Genomic DNA, 20,104 nt, shown 5'->3' on the forward strand with positions numbered 1-20,104 from the left:
AGGAAAGAGATTGGACTATGTACCAGATGACTCTGATTCTTACTACTCTTTAAATTCTTAGTGATTTGACAGTCAACTCAGGAATCATATCCCAGAGTCTCAGCCTTTTTTTTTAAGTCACAAAAGCACATTTCTTAACAGATCTTCTTAACAGATCTTAATTAAACAGATCTACACAGGGCAATCCATTTTGTGGTAAGAACTAAGTCCCCAAGACAATGAGTAGAATGTCCACAAGACCCCCTCTACTAAAGTTTATTGCCACAGTTTTGTGCTAATAAACATTGCGAAGCAGTGAGATGTTCTAATTTCCTCGTTCTTATTTTTCACGACAACATCTGTTGACCTACAACTGGCATCCAGCATAGAACATCTGTGCCAGAAATTGTAAAGGTAGACAGGAGCAGAAAGGGAGGGAGCTCTGTTCAGGAATAAGGAGTAGGAAGAAGGAAGGCAAGGTGTTTGTTTTTGCTTTTGTTTTTAAAATCACTTTTTAAAGTCAGAAACAAAATACAAAATACCCACAAAAGGATAAAATCAACACTGAGCTGGTATGGGCAGATGGAGGCTCTTCATAGGGACTTACCCAGGGACAGCTGGGTTGATGGAGCTGTGTTCTGAAGGTCATGACTGTCCCCAAGCAAATGACCATTTAATGACTTTATTATATTTCCCTTCCAAAAACTGGTAACACTTCCTGCTCAATGTTTACAGGTTTTTTGCTCGGTTTATGCCATGTCAAACCTGCTTCGAAGGTCAGCAGCTCCCAATCCTGCCATCCTTCTAATGCTATGCTGTGTTTCCTTCTGCAACGCAAAACCAATTCCTGACTTCCCCCGGGGCATCTAAGCTAAGATAATCGTGAGTTTTGAGGGTATTCACAGAAGAGGAGGGAGTTTTAAGTGCATCTATTCTCTCAAAATGTCTGATAGTTTTGCAACAAACCTTTAAATGATGTGTGGTTCAGGCATGAGGCCATTTGAGATTTGACCCCATTGTCACTCTGGACCTCACGTTCCGCTTTGCCTCAATAGGGCTTATGATAACTAAGCAAGGTGGGAGTGAAGGCAAAAAACAAAAACAAACAAAAAAACCCACCATTTTTTTCTTCCAGAAATGTGTTTTTATTTCTACTGGCACGGTATTTAGAGAGAGAACAGGGATTGAATAAAAAATAATTGTGTTCACGAAAAGAGATAGCTTCCCAGTGCATAGTTACAGATAGTTTTTTTGAACCACTAGTTGCTAAAACTAATGATTACCTCTGGCCTCAGTTGGAAATAACCTACTATCCAATTATAGTTTCCAGAATACTTTCCATCTCCTCTTTAGAGCAGGAGGTAGCAGCAATAAAAGGTAATTAGCAAGAACTGCAGGGCCAGCATATTTTCTACACTGGGTGACAATGTTGAGTTCAACTGAATGGAGGAAAAATGACTTCATTTTCTCCCTTTGATGGAAATTTTGACTGCTAATGTTGCTATGTATTTGAAGTGTTCTGGGACTGTATAAAACCACTCCCACGAGGACCAGGGAAACTGGATAATGACTGTGTGAGAACCAAGATAATTGATGGTGGTAACCCAAACCAATGAGGGCTTGATTGTTTTCAGACTCTGACAATCAATGGTCTTTGCTCTGCCAGTGGACTGGGGACTAGACAGGAACACAGACTAGAAATAGACATGTATAGAGTGGTCCAGTGGAAAGCAAATTATTTTATTATTTTTTAAAAAGATTTTATTTATTTACGAGAGAGAGAGAGCACAGAGGGAAAGGGAGAAGCAGACTCCCCCCTGAGCAGGGAGCCCGATGTGGGGCTCGATCCCAGGACCCTGAGATCATGACCTGAGCTGAAGGCAGACACTTAACCAACTGAGCCACCCAGGCACCTCAAGGAAAGCAAATTATTTTAAAAAAGAATGAAAATGTACTGTTTTATTTTTTTAATTTTTATTTAAATTCAATTAACATATAGTATATTATTAGTTTCCGAGGTAGAGTTCGGTGATTCATCGCTCATTGCATCACCTGTAATGCCCTTAATGTCCATCATCCAATTACCCCATCCCTCCACCCCCCGGCCCAGCAACCCTCAGTTTGTTTCTTGTGCTTAAGAGTCTCTTACGGTTTGTCTCCCTCTCTGATTTCGTCTTGTTTTATTTTTTCCTCTATTCCCCTATGATCCTCTGTTTCTTTTCTTAAATTCCACATATCAGGGAGATCATATGATAATTGTCTGTCTCTGATTGGCTTATTTCATCTAGCATAAGACCCTCTAGTTCCATCCACTTCATTGCAAATGGCAAGATTTCTTTTTTTTTTTTTGCTGCCTGAGTTGTACTGTAAGTTTTAGTAGAAAGCTGATAACAAGGCTCCCAGGGTAATGATGTAATGACAACCACCACCGGTTTCGCGTGGCTACCTCTGGCAAAGCATTCCATTCTCATTCACTCAATAGACGTTTTTGTGTGTGTTCTCTATCTTCAGGGATGGGAACTCAAGGGGCTCCAAGGAATTGAGTTTTACAGGTATTTGTACCAAGCTGACCTGATTGTATTTGAATTCTCCTCCTCTGACACCCTGTTGTGTATTGCCTGCCCTGTCCCACTGTCTGTGTTAGCCGTGCCTTAAACTAGTCGAGAGAGACTCAAGCTCCCTTATTTTATAAATAGGCAATATGGGCACCCAGATCTGGGTTTCTCCCTCTGAGAGTGGCCAAGGGCTCTGAAGATCTGGATTCTGAAAACAGTCTTCCTTCCAGCATCCCGGGTGTCTCCAGGGAAACAATTAATTCCTCTGTATCTCATTTCCAGAGAAAAGATCAAAAACTGGCAGGAAAATTCCTAACTCCGTAGCTATTACTGTGAATGAGCAAAGTGTGGCTTATAATTCACATGACTGCAGTCAGAATTTTCCATAACAAAGAGGACTCCAGTTGTGTACAGAGAAATGGTGGGAAAGCACATCAACAGGCCATGGGTCATGTCTGTTGCCCTTAAAACTACTGTCACCACTCAGGGCCCTTTATAAATGAGCAGATCTGCAAAGGGCAATGCATAGTGTGAATCACCCCATCTTTCACTTCTTTCTCACACACCACAGCAGTGACATTGGGAGTTTTACTTCCGAACCCATACATTCTGAAACCTGCAACTTGAGTTCATTGTTGAATGAAAAGCATTAATCAAGCAAAATAAAATTGCCTACCTTCCCTGCGAGATTCGAGGCCAGGGAACCCCTTTACATCCTTGATGGAAACTGCCAAGACTGACTTTCTGTTCATTTTCCCTTTTGACCACTAATGAAAGGAATAGGATTCTTTGTACTTTCACAAGTAAAAAAATAAGAGCTTCGATTATCCCACAAGAAAAACGAATTGGGCGAACTGATCCTTGTGGTGGTATTAACGACCATGGCATATGGGTCAGCCTCTTTCATCTTTTCCTGGCTTTGCTTCTTCACTGATGGATCTGCCTGCAGTTTCCTGGGCCAGCCCCCACAGTGGCAAGAAGGGGAGGTGAATCCACATCTTGCTGTTCATAGATTAAAGAACTAGTGGGGCTAAGAGAACCTCAAAGTGCCCATGGGGCATTCCCCCCTCCTCATTATTTTAACCCAGCCTGTAGTTGTGGGCTCCTGCCTCAGTTTCCCTAGCTAGTGATAGCATGCAGGCTCAGGGGCAGAGCAGTGTTCTAGATGCCTGGCTACTTGGCTAGTTTCCAAACTCTTGTCTACGCAGGGGTTGTAATCCTATCAGGACAAGCCTTTCAGCAGACAACGTGTCACCCACCGCCCCCCGTATCTTTCACATTTTAGGCTGGACTCTCTGATACAAACCTGCACAATGTGGGCCTGAGCAGAGTCTTCTCAGTCTACAGCTAGACCAGTCTCCCAGTACCTGTCCTGTCTGGCCCGTTTCCCTCCCCCCTTATCTGTTTGCCCCAAAAACAATGGACTCCCAGTCAAGGCACCGCAAAGAACAGCCACTCTTTGTTGCTGGGGCATCCCAGGAGGCTCCAGTTTCTACTGTCTCTGAGATAAAGTGCCAGAGAAGAGCCCAGGAACACTGTCCCCAGGCCAGGGAAGACAACCCCCAAAGCTTCATTCCACCCCATTTGCCCTCTGGATCCAGCCTGACTTCCTGCCTATTTGAGGTGTAGATTCTCACTGCCAGTGACCTTGACACTCTGACAGAGGACACAACCCTGCTTTCTGAGGAAGAGAGTAACTGATAGCAGTCTCCACCCCTTCCCCCATGACCTTTTTTTTTTCTAACTACATGAGCACAAAGGCAGGTTTGAACTTCTGGGAGGTAAGCCCAGTTCTACTCTGGATGGGGAGAGACCCGGGCAAAGGATGAGCCTTAGTGGGACGCTGCGTCAGATGGGTCTCGGCATCCTAGAAATTCCACCCAGAGACTGGGATGGAATGATAAGCTCCTGGTAGATGGTGCCTCTCCTTGAGGCCTCCCTCCCCATCCTTCCAAATAAAAGGTATTTGTATCATTTTTTTAGAAAAAAAATTTTGTTTTGAAATAACTGCAGATTCCTAGGAAGTTGCAGAGATAGTACAGGAAGGTCCTCTACTCTATCCAGTTTCCCTCAATGGTGACATTTTACATAGCGACAGTACAACATTAGCAGAGGGAAGCTGACATTGGAGCAATGTGGGTGTATGGTTCTAAGCTATTTTATCACATGTATAGATTTGTGTAACCACCATAGTCAAGACACTGAACTATTCCATTACCACAATGCTCCTCTCTTTTTTTTTCATCATAGGTATTCTATTTTATTGGATAAATTTATACAACTACTGTCTTATACAAGATTATCATGGCAAAAACCAAACTCAGACAATTCTGATTCATTAAGTGTGCCCTAGTTTGTTCTCATCCCTGTGAACAACCTGTGCCCTTGAAGAGGGTCTGATGAGTTTAGGAGTATCCCGGTGGCATCTTCCAGGCATGGTGACCTGTGATGACAATTTCATTAAAAGCGGCTTGATTATTTACCCACTGAAGACTCTCCCAGGTCAAGTGATGTCTAATGCTACTTCACATTTATGTTTGTAAAAGTAGTCCTCATAAACCTCAGTGTTCCTTTCTTTTTTTTTGTAAATTGTTTTTAATTGGGGTGAGTAACCACAAGGATAATATTGATTACTTCAATTACAGACTTGTGTTCCATAAAATTAGATTTTTCAGACAACATGTAACTTGTTTACTATTTTATTTTAAAGAGAGCACGTATTGAATGGAACACCGGGTGTTATACACAAACAATGAATTATGGAACAATACATCAGAAAGAAAGAAAGAAAGAAAGAAAGAAAGAAAGAAAGAAAGAAAGAAAGAAAGAAAGAAAGAAAGAAAGAAAGAAAGAAAGAAAAAGAAAGAAAGAAAGAAAGAAAGAGAGAGAGAGAGAGAGAAAGAAAGAAAGAAAGAAAGAAAGAAAGAAAGAAAGAAAGAAAGAAAGAAAGAGAAAGAAAGAAAGAAAGAAAGAAAGAAAGAAAGAAAGAAAGAGAAAGAAAGAAAGAAAGAAAGAAATAAAGAAAGAAAGAAAGAAAGAAAGAAAGAAAGAAAGAAAGAAAGAAAGAAAATCTAAAAAAAAAAAAAGAAGATTTAGACCCTGCTAAATCAACACAAACCTCAGGATATTGTTCCTCTCTTTTTTTAAAGACTTATTTATTTGTTTGAGAGAGAGAGAGCACATGGGCGAGCATGGGGGCGGGTAAGGGAAGAAGGAGAGGGAGAGAGAGAATCTCAAGCAGACTCTGTGCTGAGCGAGGAGCCCAATGCGGGGCTCAATCTCACGACACCCAGATCACAATCTGGGCTGAAACCAACTGACTCTGCCCACCACAACGCTCCTCTTTATAGTAGAACACACTCCCCTTATCCTCACCATCCTTAACCCCTAGAAACCACAAATTTGGCCTCCATCCCCATACTTTTGTTATTTTGAGAGCGTTATATAAGTGGAATCATGCAGGGTGTGACCTTTAAGATTGAGGTTTTTTTTTTTTCATTTGGCACAATGCCCCTGAGATCCAACCAAGTTGTTGTGTGCATCAATAGTTAATTTCTTTTTATCGTTGAGTAGTATCCATGGTATGGATGTACCACAATTTATTTAGCGATTCACCTATCAAAGGACATTCAGGTTGTTTCTAGTTTTTGGCTATTAAAAAAAAGCTGCTATGAATAATAGTGTACAGGGTTTTGTACAGATGTAAATTTTCTCCTCTCTGGGATCAATGTCCAGGAGTATAAGTATGGGGTTTTTGGTAAGTACATGCTTATCTTAAAAGAGTCTGCCAAACTATTTCCCAGGTGGCTATAGCAATGAATGTATGATGGATCTCGTTTCTCTGCTTCTTCCCAGTTCTTACTGTTGTAATGGAGTTTTTCTTTTCTTTTAGCTCTTCTGATAGGTTTATAGTGATGTCTCATCATGGCTTTAATTTGCATTTCCCCAATTGCTAATGATGTTGAAATTCCTTTCCTATTCATATTTGCCATCCTTATCTCCTATTCGATGAAATATCACTTTATGTCTTTTGCCCAATTTCCAGTTGGCTTGTTTCAGTTGTTTTTACTGTTGACTCTTGAGAGTTCTAGATATGAAACTTCTCTTGGATATGAGATGTGGAAATTTTTCTCCCAGTTGGTGGCTTGTCTTTTCAACCTCTTGCCAAGGGAATTTGTAGAGCTAAAGTTTTTAATTCTGATAAAGCCCAATTTGCCAATTTTATTCTTTTATGCATTGTGCTTTTGGTGTGTTGTGTCTAAGAACTCCTCACTTGGCCCTAGGTCTGAGAGATTTTTCTTCTACTTTTCTTCTGGCAGTCTCTAGTTTTACAGTTTACACTTAAATTTATAATCCATTTTGTCTTAATTCTTGCATAAGTTGTGAGATTTAGGTCAAGGCTCTCCCTGCCATGACTATTCAATTGTTCTAGCACTCTTCTGAAAAGATTATCCTTCCTCCACTGAATTACTTTTATCCCTTTGTACCTGCATAGATTTACTTCTGGGTTCTGTTCTCTATCACACAGTCTTGTTTATTGTACCTATATAACGAGTCTTAACATTGAGTAGAGTGATTCCTCCTGCTTCATTTTTCTTTTTCAAAACTGTTTTAGTTATTCTAGTCCCTTTACCTTTCAGTGTAAGTTTCAGAATCATCTTGACTACATCTACAAAGATTTTGCTGGGATTTTAATAGGAATTGCACTAAACCCACATGGACTGCATTGTATTAAGCAGACATGGACTTGACGTCTATATTATGTTGAGACTTCCAATCCGTGAACTCCATGCATGTCTCCATTTGTTTAGATTTTTGATGTCTGTCCTCAGGGTTTTGGAATTTTCAGTACACAAATTCTGTGTATGTTTTGTTAGATTATGTCCAAGCATTTCATTTTGGATTAATTTTAAATTGTCTTTTAAATTGTGCTTTTGGACATGTTCATTGCTAGTGTATAGGAACACACTTGATTTATGTATGTTGCTTTTTTGTCCTGCAGCATTGCTCAACTCACTTATTAATTGTACACTCTTCCTTCTGGCCTCCATGGTTTCAATGAGAAATTTGCTGTTGTTTGAATTATTTTCCCCTACAAGTAAGTGTTGGTTCTCTCTCACTGCTTTCAAGATTTTCACTTTGTTTTTAGTTTTCAGAAGTTGAGTTATAGTATGTCTTGATGTGGCTTTCCTTAGGTTTATCAAGTTTGGGGTCCCATTGCTTCTTTAATCTGTAGGCTTATGTCTTTTGTCAAAATTGGAAATTTTTCAGCCATTATTTCTTTAAATACTTTTTCTGCCCACTCTCTTTCTCCTTTCCTTCTGAGACTTTGACTACATGAGTGTTAGATCTTTTTTATGGTCACACAGTTCTCTATTTTTGAGATTGAGTAATTATGATTGTTCTGTCTTCCAGTTCACTGAATTTTTCTCTGTCCTCTATTTTACCGTTGAGTCCATCTAATGAGATTTTTTTCATTTCAGTTATTGTGTTTTTCCAGGCCTAAAATTTCCAGTTGGCTTTTACTTTCTGTTTCGTTGCTGAGACTTTCTACTCTTTAATTCGTTTCAAGCATGTTCATAGTTGCTTTGGGAAATATTTTTATGATAATGGCCATAAAATCCTTGTCAGATAACTCCAGTACCTCTGTCGCTTTGGGGTTGGCATCTGATGATTGTCTTTCTTCATTTGAATTGAGATTTTCCTGGCTCTTGGTATGACAAGTGATTTTCAGTTATATCCTGGACATTTGTAGTATTATATTATGAGAATCTGGATCTTATTTAAATCTCCTGTTTTTAGCAGACCGCCTCTGACCTTATGCCAACAGGTTAAGGAAGGAACCACCTCATTACTACTACATAGGAGTAGAAATTCAGGTTCATCACAGCCTTTATTGATTCAGTGGGGGAAGGGCCATCTTGTAACTATGGGGGCAAGGGTGGGAGTTCAGGCTCCCCACTAAGCCTCTGATGACTCCATTCTGGCAGGAGAAACAGGGGCACCTCTTGCTACATGGCCTCCACTGACACCGGTGTGTGTGTGTGTGTGTGTGTGTGTGTGTGTGTGTGTGTGTGTGTGTTGAGGGAGGAGGTTCATCACCCCGGATCAATCCTGACTTTCCAGTAGGCCTCCTGCAGTACCACCAGTGAGGAAGGAGTTGGTCCCTCATTCCCACTGTGGATGGAAGTTCAACCTCTCTGGGTGGCCTCTGCTAAGGAAGTCTCTCTTCTCCACTTAGTCTTGTCTCTTACTACTCCAGCAGGGACTACAAGGTGCCTACTTAACAGCCTGTCCAGGATGGAGGATTAACTCCCTACTCATCTTTCACTGGTAGGTATGGAGATTGGACTATAGTTTTCCCTGTGGTGTTTGGCATAGTTATAGTGGTAGTTCTCTAAAACTTTTCTGTCTTGGGGGGCACCTGGGTAGCTCAGTCGTTGGGCATTTGCCTTCAGCTCAAGTCACGGTCTCAGAGTCCTGGGATCGAGCCCCACATCGGGCTACCTGCTCAGCGGGGGGCCTGCTTCTCCCTCTCCCGCTCCCCTTGCTTGTGTTCCCTCTCTCGCTGTGTCTTTGTCTGTCAGGTGAATCAATGGAATCTTTAAAAAAAAAACACAAAAACAAACAAACAAAAAACTTTTCTGTCTTGTTAGGCGGCCCTTTACCTGGTCCTTTGACTAGAGAGCAAATTTTTCCTGGGGCTTGTTTTGTCTGTGTGCATTCATGCTTCCAAGTTGCTGGCTTCTCCAGGGCCCAGTCTGGGATATATGAAGCAAAAGGAAAACAGAGAGAGTTTACAACCATGTTGGTGTTCTGAGGGCTTCAGAACTGGTTTACCTTTTCTCCACCTTAAAGAGTATTATGTTCGTTTTATACAGAATGTTCAGGATTTTTAGCTGTACTTAGCAGGAGGAATAGGGAAAAGTGTGTCTACTCCAAATAAGATTCTTTGGAGTGTTTATACCATTTAAAACTTGAAATGTAAAATGGCTGGCTTATGAAAGTTATGATGATATTCTACCATAATGAACATGGGTGAGCAAGGAAGCATTCTTCAGGAAAACCAAACGGTCATTTATCGTGAGCTGACCCATCTGAGCATGAAGCATAAATGAAGCATGCTTCATTTATAGAGCAATAGACAATGGTCTGAAAGAACAGAGAAAGATCCTTAAAGAAGAAAGAGTAGAAATGGTAGCAAGCACTGAGGCCGTCTTTGGAAGGTCTTAAAAGACAGGCATAAGTCTGACTTCCATCTGAGCTATACCATGGGATGTAGCATACCTAGAAATAAAGTGGGCTTCGGAGTAAGCCCTAGTGTTTACGTATCACTCACCTGTTGTTACTCAACCTCCCTGACAATTTTCTCATGTCTAAAGTGGGAATAATTCTTTAAAGGAGTGTTGTAAGATTAGAGACAAAAGTCCTAAATGCTCTAGCTAGGCATTCTACCTTGCTGACGAAAGAGTGATATTAAAATAGGATAGGTTATAAAGATGTTAAATATGGAATGATACGATGAAAATGAGCTCAAGAACTGATGTGGGAAACAAAGGCAAAAGAAAAAGTTGTATTTCCTTACTACTTACAGTCCATTGACCAGTCCTTAAAACAGGCAGAGTGACATTCCTCTAGGAACTCAGCTAGGTTGATGTTAATACTTTGCTAAGGCAAGAGGCAATCTTAGCCCAACGCCTCAGGATCCTGTAAGTCTTCTTTTTAACATATAAGAATTCCTTGGGAAACTTCCTTTATCTCTACTGACCAAGATATGTCAGCAATCACCCTCCAAGCATATGACCCAACCGATATACATCTGAAGGGTCTTATGACTGAGTTTTTACTAGACAGTAATAAATGACCTTTTCTAACAATAGCTAGCCCCCTCAAGATTCTGGAAACTTTGCTTCTAAATTCCTCAGAGACTTACACTATCCCTAACCCCCTCCCAACGTGAAAGCATATAATCAGCCACTCCTCATGACCCCGTGCAGCTCTTCCAGCCCACGGGTCCCGTCCCCACACTTTAATAAAACCACCTTTGTACACCAAAGACATCTCAAGAATTCTTTCTTGGCCATCGGCTCTGAACCCCACCACTTCCAACCATATCAGAACTTAATTTGACAAAACATAGAGGAAATTTGGGGGATTAAAGAGAGTAACTTGGTGTATGAGTTAGGAGGCTGTTGTATGTTATCCGGAAGAGGTGATAAAAATTGGTAGCCAGTGGTGTGGTTTGGTTTGATAGAACCAAAAAAAAAAAAAAAAAAAAAAAAACGAAGAATACCAACACATTTTGAAGGGGGAAAATGACATGATTTATAACTGAATATGACAAATACAGATGAGTGAAATCTCACTAATTCTTGGTGAACGTAAGGAGATGTGGTAGTTTATAGAAAAAAATTTAGCAATTATATATATGCAATTATATAAAGTAATCAGCACTTCTTTGCAGGCATACATAGTCAGCTCTTGCCAAGTACAGGCTCTCTCTAGAATCTCTTCTGATGATTAAGAAAACAATGATTCACAGTGTAGAGGCAGGGAAGCTTTCTACTCCTCTAGGTTCTGGCTGGTCTAATAATTAAATTGATATGAGGCAGATTAACAAGAGAAAAACAAACAAAGGTTTAATAACATATGTACCTCCTGTAGACATTGGAGAAACTCAAGGAAACTGAGTAACTCCTTGAAATGGCTGAAACCATCACCTTAAACACCATCTCCAGCTCGAAGATGTTGGGGGTGGGCAGTCAGTTACTCAATTACAGGAAGGGAACAGGAAAAGCCCAGGAAATAAGGGTGGGGTTGTTATGCAGATTTCAGTCATCATCTTCTCCATGATAAGAATTTCTAGAGATTAGGAGTCATCCCCGCTCTAGCTGGTAGAGCCAGGGAGACAACCTTACACATGGAGATTTTCCTTATAAATGGAAATGTCTCTTACAAAAGGGTACCTTTCAGTGCAATTTTCAGAGCTTCCACTGAGTCTGCTGTTTCTTAACAATAACCAGTTTAAAATAATACCCACACCAAAAAGACACAGCAGGGGGCAAATTCTGTTCCCCTTAAAACAGTTAACTTTTTGGAGGGGGGTTAGGCTGTGTATACTTTTAAACAATTCCTGTTCTTAATATTTAAAACATCCCTGCTGGAGATTTCTTTGCACTTTTGATTTTTTATATTATATTATATTATATTATATTATATTATATTATATTAATATTATATATTTATAAATCAGAGAATTTTCTAAAGAGGGAGAATTACAAATAATTTTAATAAGCCTGAGAAAATTTTATTTTAGCATGAAGTTTTTCATATTTAAAAATTTACATTAAAAACTTTATGGATTGGTCAGTTTGTTTAACTGTGAAATGTATGTGCAACTTGGTTAAGTTACCCATACTTTAATTGTCTTCCTTTTATACCAAGTAACTCTGAGTCACCAACTCCACATTTTCCCAAATCCCTCCTTGGGATGCAAATCACAGTTTATATTTTTAAAAGGTATACGCTTCAAATTCCTCTACTCAGTAATATATAAACACTGAAAATAGCTGAAAATGAAAGATTTCTTTTGGTTTACCAGGAGTCAAGGAGACAAGGCAAGAGGACAGACGACAGGGGCGTCATAAAGTGAGAGTTGAAAGTTAATTTGCCCAGGGACAGGAAATGCCAACCCAAACACACACAAACAACACACACACACATACACACACACACACACACACACACACCCCATGACAGAAAATAGCGACTAAGTCCTGCACACAATACAAAAAAATACTTTCTAGAGAAATGCTTGTACTTAATTCTCGTGAGAGTGGCAAATCACACAAGGCTTGTGTCAAGAATTTTCAAAAAAGAAATCATAGCTTCCACCATTTACTGGGGACTTTGCTTGGGACTCTGTGTCCCTGCACACATTATGTTATGGAATTCTTGCAGCAATTCTGGGAAATGGACAGATATGATCATCCCAGTTGTACAGATGAAGAAACTGGGTTTCAGAGAGGCTAAGGGATTTGTCCAAGGTCATCCTGCTTGTGTGAACTTGAGCCCTGCCTTGACCCTGAATTTGTTTGACTTCCAATCCTACTCTCTCAAGTATTGTGTGCATTGCTTTCTGTGACCTCCCCCGGCAGCAAAAACAGATGCTGTGGGTTCTCTTTCTACTAGGAAAATAATAACAAACTTTTTCATAATGGGAGCATTGAACTATTTAATTTGAATGTCCATTTTACTATGTGAAGATTGTCTATCGGTGGATAACTTGGATAACAAATAGGGAGGAATCTTGAGTTAATTCCTGCTTCCCTCTTGTGTCAGAGACTAGTAATGACAATTGCAAGAGCTGCATGCTGCCTTCTGCCTTCTTTATCTCCCTTTTTATTCATCCTATAAATTTCTCCATGTCTTCTCCATCCAAGTGAAGGAAAAGTCTGAATTTGAAAATTTGATCTGCTCACAAAGCATACCTCAGATCCCTTCAAACTTAGTAAAATGTATCTATTTCCTTAAAAGCAACAATTCCAGTGTGTGATAGAATAAGATTAAATCAATACAACACAATGCAATAAGCCTTCTTTGTCTCCTGTCTTCCACACAAACAGTCTCAAAACAATTTTCAGTATTAAGTAATGCTATTACCAAGTGATGAGCACTTCTCTGGAGGAAGCGGGAGGAATACAGCTGCCGTGGTGGGCTTTGGCTCTATTTTAGGATGTTTGTCACTGGTTTATAAAACACAGATGCATCCTTTCTGTTCACAGTGTTATGTCTCTGAAAAGTCATGTTGCTTATTGCATCATTACATGCTTTGGAAGGGCTTTCTATTTAAAAGAAAGCCTTTGGTGAATCATTTTTCTAGAGCAAATAATGACCCCTCGATATTAGCTGATTTAAAAATCCACTTTTTATGCAGATCAGGTTTACTCCAGAATGCTCTAGAATTTTCATATAAAGGGATCTTATGGTAACAGTCTAGTTGGGAGCAGAGGCTGAAGACTTGGCAACTGTTTCTTCATAGACCATATGTTTCTCCAGAGTGGTTTTAGGGAGCGGTTATTGATGCCGTTGGCAGGCTGCTCAAGGATCTCCCCAGTTCCAGTCACCTTTTGGCACTAGTACTGAAATTATCATTAATTATTTTTCACTTCTGCCACAAAACTTGGTGAGACTGTAGTGAAGTCAAGAAGCCCACCTTCACAATTTCTACTCTCCCTTTTCTCTGTATTTTTGCTGTCCCTAAACTCGTCTCCCAAACCAGTGCCAGTAGCTCTCTACAGATCACTGCATCCGAAAAGTTCATACCTGGCCTTGTTATTTGAATTATGCCAGGGCAAAGCTATGCCATTAAGCAGAAATGGACTCTAATATGCATGTGTCACCCAGCCAAGACCTCATCTCTAAAGAAGGAGGTGCTGTGAAGTAATACAGTGGAAAGAATAAAAGGTGATTTGCATAGTGGGGTCCACTGTCCCTTTGCCCTCGTAGGACGATTGGTAAATTTGATGGAAGCAGCAACACTCTAGCAGATCAGGGGTATTTACAGAGAGAAGTTATTAGTGACTGAACTGTACTAGCTAACATGGTAGTCACTAACCACAAATGGCTAGTTACATTTAAATCAATTAAAATTAGAGAAAACTAAAAATTCTGTTCCTTAGTTGCCTTAGCCACATGTTAAGTGCTCACCAGCTACATGGGGCTCCTGGTTACTATATTGGATAGCACATGTATAGAACACTTCTGTCATCGCAGAAAGTACTGAAAGACAACGCTTCTGGAAGACTGCATTTCACATGAAATTTCTTGACTCTGATGAGTTCATAATCAGTGGCCCAAAGAATGGAGATTGAGAATCCCTGGAGTGGTTTCCCTTATACTTATAAGTGGTTGAGTCTAATGAAGGAAAGAAGAGAATAGAAAAAAATCGGGACTTAAAAGTCCGCATAGGGCCAGGAGGCGGGTGGCAATCCTCTGACATTGAGGCTGACTTTTCTTCTACTGGAAACTGGATCCTGCCCAGCTGTGGCTGGATTAAAGCACGAAAATCGAAATTTAGTTTTGCTAGAAGTACAGAATACTTATATTCTTGCATACTCTTGCAATACCCTTAACCTTAGAACTCTTAGAAGAAGAAGAAAAAAAAAAAAACCCAGTGGACTATTTGCAGCCAAATAGACACAAAATCATACCATATAATTTTCAAGGTTATGCACATATCTCAATACATTTCTGGATAGTTTGGAAGGTCATATATTCAAAACACAGAAGTGACTTAGGACCGTAATTAAGAAAGGGAACTCCAGAAGATGATTTCTCCATCTCTGACTCCAAAAATGCAAAGGTAGAGGGGATATCCAATTTCATGTTGATGAATACAAATGTCAAGTAGAAAATAGAAGTAGATTTTCCCAATTCATGCACATCACCACCCTGGTTCCATTCAGTGGATTTCATGGCAGTTCCCTCATGGTTCTCTGGTGCCATGACGTGACTAATGCCCCTCTCCAACACACCCAATGTCTTACTCTCAGAGAAAAATATGTGCCAGGCACATCCAACCTGCGGGAGTTAGAGCCTATAAATGGGAAGTGGCCCGCTTAGAGAGAGGCACTGCGCAGCATGAAATGTCTCAGTGGCCCACATCTAGAAACATCAGGAGGCTTTCTAAATTCTAAAATCACAGTGCAGATTTGACATCATGGAGGAAACACTCATGCTTCAGCTACTTGTAAGCCACAGGTGAAGGAAATTTTAAATGTCCTTTTGCGGAGTCTTGATTTGAGGGCAGATGACTCTGGGGTCCCCAAGGTCCCACCACCTTGGCCCCATCTGGGTCCCCTTAACTACACAATCTCATTTTGCCCATACAGTAAATTCAGGGAGTAGATATTATCAACCCTGTCACATTGGCAAAGAAACTGAGAAGAGTATTTTAGAGTAGTGTTTCAGGAATGGAGCATCTGAAGGGTTTCTAGATATGTCTCTTGCAAATTTTCCCTCCTAAATGCCAGGTGTCTACTTTATTGGCTCTTATTTGAAAATACCGCATGGAAGAAAATTCCTAAACCACATGAGAGCCACTTTAACTGCCTTTGTGGTTCTTGTGTCCGTGGCTTTTTCCAAAACGAGGTTCTGACAAGCGCCTCTAATGTACTGTACTGTTTATTGGGCTGATCGAAGACAGCCGAACTTCCTACTTGTAGTCCACGTTCATTGCTTGCTAAAAGAGCTGACATTTCATTTCTTTTCAGATGGGTCTCCAGCTCTTCCCAGTTGGGGCACACACTTCAGATCTATTAAAATATATTCAAATACATACTAACATTTTACCCCAAAAAATTATCTTACAAAAATGGACCCCCAAATTGGCTTAAGGAGAAAACAAAGTATTATAAGAATGTTGACAGGTCTTCAGGAACCTGAGAATGGGGATGCGACTAGACCTCAGGAACCATAAGAACCAGGAGCCCGAATGAGCACAGACCTCTTTCTCTATCCTCTGTGCTCATATCTGTCCATCTGATTTGTCATTCTTTCTCATTCTGCAGAACCACAAGACAGGAAACACCACTAACAACAACTCTTGAGCTTTTAAAATAAAAAGCTATAAAATAATAGCTTTGGCCACAAAACAGACACCAAGCTAACTCTGTTTCAAACCGAATACCCCATGGAAGAGAGGTATCACCCCAGCCTGGAAGAGATCCATCTTTGCACAGGTCAGGTCTGCCTGTGACCCCGAGCACATTATTTAAAACAGTAAGTGGCTAGCTGTGGGGACTATGTGCGTGTGCACACATGCGGGTGTGTAAGCTTATGGGCAAGGAATTATCGCTGCTAATTTTCTCAGTCTCTTTTTACTTTAAAGCCAAGATTTCAAAATATCACTAAATGAATTTTTCTTATTACCTGGCAGACTAAGAATAAAATAACTTCAGATTTAAACATACCTTTATATTGTACGAACACCTTTCCCCCTCTTTTAATGAAATATTTACAAGTACCAAGACTATAATGTTTTTCATAAGTTGTCATTAGGTTGATTGGGCATTTTGTCAGCTGGATACAGTACATTTTGAATTGTCTGAAATATTTGAATTAAATGGAAGTTGATCTCCCTTTTCAAAGAATTTTTTATTATAAAAGCCTAGTTCAGAATACCAAATAACACATTATGGATCCACAACATTTATATCACCTAAAAAAGTTATGATTAGGGCATATGCCTTGAGCCTCACATAAAGGAAAATATTAGCTGCATCATTACTTCTCACTTAACCAAAATTTTCCTTGTCTACTCACGGATACTGTGTCCCTATTTATATTTCTCTTCTAAATTATGATCACTTGTTATCTTGAAGACAACCTATCAACTTGATAATAAGAGCAAAGTAATAAATGTTTTGAATAGATCCTTTATAGCCGTAGACAAGATTGAAAGGCCAACATGAAAATCTAGGCATATTATCATTAAAATAAGCAAAAATAATGAATATAAGAGATTAAGCAAGTATTTTAAAAATGGGCAAAGCATTTGAATAGACATTTCTCAAAAGAAGATATACACATGTCCAAAGGGCACATGAAAATATGTTCTCATAATTAGTCACTAGGAAAACACAAAGCAGAACCGCATTGATACACCACTTCACACTCACTAGGATAGCAATAATCAAAAAGAAAATCACAAGTGTTGACAAAGATGCAGAGAAATGTGAACTCTCGGATGTTACTGGTGGGAATGTCAAATGGTGCGTCTGCTCTGGAAAACACTCTTGCAGTTTCTGAAACATTAAACATAAAGTAGAATCCACCATTTCACACCCAGGTATATGTCCAAGAGAATGGAAAACATGCATCCACATAACAACTTGTACATAATGCTCATAGAAGTATTAATAACAGCCAAATAGTAGAAACAACCCAAATGTCCCCCAGTTGGTGAACGTATAAACAAAATACATTATGGTTACACAGTGGAATATGACTCAACCATAAAAAGAAATACTGGCAGACGTTACTGCATGTACAAACCTTGAAAACATTAAGCCAGGTGAAAAAGCCAGACGCAAAATGTCACATTGCATGATTCCATTTACATAAAATGCCCAGAATAAGCAAATCCATAGAGACTGAAAGTACAATGCTTCCAGGAGCTGGGGATGGGGGGGTGGAGGATGGGGGATATGGAATGACTGCTAACAGGTATGGGGTTTCTTTCGGGGATGATGAGCCTGTTCTGAAATTACATAATGGTGATATTTCACACCTGTGTGAAGACACTAGCACCACTGAATTATACACTTTACAGGGTAAGAGGAAATACAAAAAGTAAGTCCTATTATCACCCCTATTTTACAGAGGATAGAAAGGAGTCACTAAAGATAAGCAGTTTTTCCTAAGTCACACAATGATAGTCCAAACTTTAACCACCATGTCACGTGGAACTCTTGCAAAGTTCCCCTTGCTAGCAGAAGTTCAATGAACAAACCAGATGGCACTGATCTCTTTTCAGCTGGAGACAATGATATAAAATAGAGATATTTGTGCCATTTTTGTAAATTAGGTAGTGTACCCAAATATGCTGTAGGATTCCAATGACACGTAATAAAATCTGCAGGTACCTTTATCGCAATTGCCTCTTGTTGGATCATTTGTAAACCTGTTCTGTCTTTGCCACATTTGGGAACTTTTCCTGAAATGGAACAGGAATTAGGCTTTCGTGTGCAGAATTAATACCAGTGTGGACTTGTTTCCCGTTTCACAAAATGGTTTAACCTCTCAGTGCTTAGTTTTGTTGTCTGTAATACAGGGATAATAGTAGTGCCCCCTTAGAGGATTAATGTGAGGATTAAACACTTAAATTAATACACTTAATCTGCTTAGGTCGGTGCCATGGACATAGTGGTTACTCATAAATGTTAGTTATTATAGTAATAATTAATATGCTCACACCGATACCATGAACAAATGATCACTCTTGCCCATAATTCTTGTTAATATAGTTCACAACAGAAGAAAATTCACTTTTAACTTGAAGGAGAAACTGGTCATTGCTCACAAGCCACTCTAATTGCTGCAAGAACAGGTAATCGCTCTGAGATGGAAGGGTGGTGAGCAGCGACTAGTCAATGATGCAGGGAAAGCCAAGGAGGAAAGTGTTCTGCCGAATTAGTGCACCTTTTCCTCAAGTGAAATCTTTGCCAATGGATGAAAACGAAAGCCAGTTGACTTTTCAAAGGAGGATTGCCAGGCTGAGGAATGCATCCCGGCAGGATCCATTAGGTACAGCACACACAGCCATTCAGAAACACTGGGTCCCTGCTTTCCACGCGGACGCACCCTCTCACCCCTCCCTCTTCACCCCACAATCCATTTGGAGATCTTTGAGCTCCTTCTCTGGGCTCCCCTCAGAAAGCTAGTTACCAGCGTCTCTATGACTAACCGGAAGTAAGTACAAGACCACAGTGCCTGTGAGAGCCTGGAGATCTATAGAGACCCTCACTGCTGGCTCCATTTTTGCTACCAGTGCACCTTAACTCAGTTAAACAAACACACCTCCGCTCATGTAACCGACAGGTGGCTGGGTTGCTACTCTCCCTCCACCCCTTTTTTTTAGTAAATACACTAAAAAAGGAGGAAAGAAGTAGGTCAAAGTCTAAAATCCAGACCCACCTGCTTTTTAAAAAGCTGATCATTAGTTTAGAGCAAATGCCTTAGACTTTATAGAAATTATAGAGACATGGGGAACCATTCATAGATACACAATTACTCTGCATTTCATTGGAACTATATTTAAACTACTGCAGGAATGCAGGCTGCCATTGCTTAAAAATACTTGAGCTGGGGCAGAGCAAGATGGCGGAGGAGTAGGAGACCTGGATTTCGTCTGGTCTCAGGAATTCAGCTGGATAGGGATCAAACCATTCTGAACACTTACGAACTCAACAGGAGATCGAAGATAAGAAGAGTAACAACACTCTGAACAGAAAAGCGACCACTTTCTGGAAGGTAGGACGTGCGGAGAAGTGAATCCGAGGCGATATTCAGGAGGATAGACGGCGGGGGAGGCAGCCTCCGTCGGCCGCTTCTGGCAAGTGCTAGAGCCGCGGAGCACAAAATCGGACCTTTTAGAAGCCGGCTCCGCGGAGGGACGTCGCTCCAGTGGCTAAGCGGGGGGTGGAACCCTCGCGGGACAGTGTGGTCTCAGGACCCTTGGGGTCACAGAAAGACTGGGGGTGCCTGAGTGCGGCAGAGCTCCCAGGGATCGGAGCGGGGAAGCCAGCTGCAGAGACGGAGCCGAGGCGCAGGCTCTCAGCTCGGGGTGGCCATAAACTGTGATCCGTGGCCCAGTCGGGCCACTGCTCCTCCAGCAGGGACCCAACAAGCGGCAGAGCCAGGGAGACTCCCCTTCCTCCCCCGGGAGGAGCGGCGCGGGAGCGCACCGCAGGGATCTGCTGGGTTTGGAGACACCACACGGGGTCGGGTGCCAGAGATAGAAACGCTCGGTCACAGGCCGGGTGAGCACGGAGTGCGGCCGGAGACCG

The sequence above is a fragment of the Eumetopias jubatus genome, unplaced genomic scaffold (genome assembly GCF_037043125.1).
Source record: "Eumetopias jubatus isolate StellerSeaLion01/CBP00866 unplaced genomic scaffold, mEumJub1_p1.0 scaffold_8, whole genome shotgun sequence".
Classification (NCBI taxonomy): Eukaryota; Metazoa; Chordata; class Mammalia; order Carnivora; family Otariidae; genus Eumetopias; species Eumetopias jubatus.